Raw genomic sequence first — 4,133 nt, forward strand, 5'->3', positions numbered from 1 at the left:
GGAATTAGTAGTGGGTCTGGTGACCGTGGCATTTCAGTAGGGATAGGAGTGGAGCTATAATAAGGTTGAGACTCAAAAAATGTGACATCCGCACTGATATACTCTTTTTGAGTCAAGGGATCAAAGCATTTGTAGCCCTTATGGTTTCTGGAGTAGCCAATAAAGATACATTTAATGGCTTGGACCCCCAATTTATCACATGTGGGTCCAAGTATGTGAACAAAGCATGTGCAACCAAATACTTTGGGAGTTACTGAAAATAAGGGTCTTTGTTGGTGCACAAGTTTAATGGGAACCTGGTTGTCAACGGAGTATGAGGGTAAACGATTGGTCAAGTAACAAGCAGTGAGAATGCCATCTCCCAAAAAATATATAGGTAGATTAGTATGAAGCATAAGGGAACGAGCCACATTTAAAAGTTGAAAATGTTTTCGCTCAGCTATTCCATTTTGCTGGGAGGTATGGGGACATGTAAAATGAGTAGAAATGCTATTATCAGAGTAAAACTTCATTAAGGTAGATGCCTTGAACCCAAGAACATTATCAATGCGAATGCTTTTAACAAGAATGTCAAACTGGGTCTTTATTTCAATAATAAGGTTTTTGAGAGTACATATGACTGCAGACCTTTCCTTCAAAAGGAAAACCCAAGTGACTCGAGAATAATCATCAACAATGACAAGAAAATAACAAAATCTTGACCTACTAGCAACTCTGCTAGGACCCCACACATCAACATGAAGAAGATCAAATAGTCCATGACTGGACAGACTAAGACTCGATGAATAACTGCTACGGGTGTGTTTGTCAAGTTTACAGGTTTCACAATGGAACGACTTTAGTACTGATAAATGTGGAAGAAAATGACGGAGCTTGGAGCCAGATGGATGACCAAGTTTGAGATGCCACTGGAAGGAGGAGGACAATGAGGTGATCGATGACGCTGCAATACCCACTGGATCTAACAGGAAGTAGATGCCCCCTTTCTCATAGCCTCCATCAATCGTCTTCCCAGTTTGCAAGTCCTAAAATGAACATAAACTAGAGTCAAACGTAACACGACAATGTAAATCATTAATCAATTGTCCAACTGATAACAGATTTGTGGGAAACTTAAGAGCATATAACACATTGGGAATAGACATAGACTGAGAAATCTCGATATCTCCATAACCTATAATAGGTGACCATCTACCATCTGCAAGTCTCACATGACGTGTCTGAGGTAATGAGTGTAGCATAGTAAACATAGAAGGTTTACTACAAAAGTGCCTCAATGCCCCTGAATCAATAATCCAAGTAGTACCTGTATCATGTGGGATATTATCAACGGATATAGCGCTATCGATCATGACTATGGAGGCCGACGACTGAGTAGATCTGTGTGCTAGGAAGTCCTCATACTCTGACTTGTTAATACTCACAGTCACTGTCTCAGGATGAGAAGAAGATAAGGACCCGTCTATAACTGATGACACTGCCTGGACAGATCCAATAGAAGACAGTAAAGAGTTCTTGCCCTGCTTAGGTGTAACATTTCTTCCTAGGGAAGTAGCGGAAGGACGACCATGTTTATCTCAATATTTGTCTTCCAAATGTCCTATTTTCCCACAATAGGTGCACTGAAATCTCCTCTGACCTCCTCTTAACCCTCGACTTATGTCTCTCCCCCTGAATGAACTGCGTCCACGACCTCCTGAGGCTACCAAGGTAGAGGCATGGATATCACTAGAGGGCGGAGAAAGGGTCACAGCAAGGCGGCTGAGTCTTTTGTAGGCTTCAAATAGGTCGGGGATTTCTGCTCCAGTCAACATTTGTGCCTTTGCTACTGCATATTCAGGAGAGAGACCCTCCAGAAACTTCACAACCATAGTCTGTTCATCATGAGTCTTATGGCATGTTGGACATGGGGAACGTAAAGCTTTAAGTCTTTCATAGATCGACTTGAGGAAAGCGAAATATTGAGCAAGACTTTGGTCACCCTGTTGCAAATTAAGTAATTCCTCCTCCACCTGCAATATCTTGCTTACATTCTTGTCATTCGAGTAAGTTTGTTTCAAAAACTCCCACATTTGTTTGGCAGAGGTATAGAATACAATAGTAGAAGTAATCTGTGATTGCACGCTATTCATGATCCAAGACATGATAATATTGTTATCTTCATTCCATGAAACATACTTCCCACTCTTTTCCACAGGCTCATCTTTTTCTATAACATGCTCATTCCGATGTCTAATCATAGACATCATAAACACACGAGACAGACTCATCTAACTTTACAGTAGAACCATAAGAGAATGGATTTCCTCCACTTTTAACTTCATGAGAGAAATCAGTTTTGGGATTTCCAACCATCACAAAACTGTCAACAAGAGATCAACCACCAGCAGCCCACAACAACAACAATATATATATATATATATATATATATATATATATATCTATAGAGAATGTGACAGATCGGCAATAATAAAAGTCCAACACCACACAATAGAGGTAAACACGATCAAGCAGTATGCAGCACTTCTCCCAAACAAATTACGAACAACCAGATAGTAGAATTGAATAATATCCTGAAGAGAAAGCAGCCCTTCTTAAGAAAAATTACCTCCACAGCAGACCCACGACAGAGGAATGTTGTAACAATGCTATCCACCTACTAACATAAACCTCACAACAGCATAAACTAATCCAGAACTACTAGTTTCTGCAATTACACCTGCTAGTTGCTGCTTTCTACTATTTAGGAGACAAAAAACTGAAACTATTGTTGTTTTCAGTCTCCTATGGACGGAATCTTTGCTTTTTGCTACCTGTTTGCACCTTCAGAAAGTTGAAAACTGCTGTTGATTTCTACATATTACAACAAACTGTTGATTTCATACGACTGTTTATTTATACATATTACAGCAAACTGTTGATTTCAGAAGACTGTTGTTGGCCCACATATAAACTTTCAGAGCTACTGATTTCTGCATATTACAGCAGGCTGTTGTTGCTTTGTTTTCAGTCGTCCACCTACAATCAGCAAAGCAACATCCACGACAACAACAAGGCTGAAACAACCGTCACGATCAGCAAATCAACTCTGCTCCACATGCCAAATGCTGCTCCACACGATCTGAGGTTTTCATACCAAACAGCAGGCACGAGCCCCACTTAAGGATCTGATCACGCCTTCCACATAGGTGTGATCAGTCCTTCTCCACACAGCACACCCAACTTTTATCTCTTTTACTACCTCCCTGTTGGTGGGTAAGAAGAGATGAAGATGGGTGACGGGAAGAGGAAAGAAGAAGAAAGTCGTCGGAAAAGGAGGTCGCCGAAGAGAAGGTCGCCAGAAAACTTACTTGACTGTTGCCGCAGGAGACTGCTCTGATACCATGTTGCAGCCGTGAGTCTTGGAGAGAAATAAAAAAGTCTTTTTTACGTTAACCCTAATCTCCCTTATAAAAGAGATTAGGATAGAAAAGGGATTTACATATTACATCAATGAAAAATAAAGAAAATATTAAAGAGGTCTTATAACTCTTTAATATTACGAAGAGCCACCTAGAAACATAAACTCTTCTAATTCAACATATCCATTGACCAGCTTTTTGGTCATATTAATTGAAAAAAATCTTTAATACACCTGACTTATTGAGCTTCAACCAAATATGTCATTGTTAAATCATCTACATAATAATGTCTTGGAAAAATGATATTGGCTTCAACTATTTGTGAGAGTTTGATATGACTTTGGACTCTTTTTCACCTTAGTCTTCTAGTGAGAATTTCAATCACCATAATATAAGGTGGAGATAAAAAATCTTCCCACCTAATTTCTCTCTCACTATTAAAATAATAACCTTCTCTACGATTGATCATCTTTGCGAAAGACACCATCTCCACATATTTCATCACCCTTTCAAACTACCATGAGAAGAAATCCGAATGCCATATAATTCTCCTTTAAAAAGGCCATCTTACCTTGTCATAGGCCTTAAAATGTCTAATTTCAATAACAATGACTACAAACTAGCATTCTCCAGGCTATTAACTAATTCATGGGTTAAAAGAACTTGCTCTTGAATGATGCATTTGCGGACATCTGTACATTTGTCCCTTTCAATTACTATAATCATAATGTC

This window comes from Nymphaea colorata, chromosome 11 (assembly GCF_008831285.2).
Source record: "Nymphaea colorata isolate Beijing-Zhang1983 chromosome 11, ASM883128v2, whole genome shotgun sequence".
Lineage (NCBI taxonomy): Eukaryota > Viridiplantae > Streptophyta > Magnoliopsida > Nymphaeales > Nymphaeaceae > Nymphaea > Nymphaea colorata.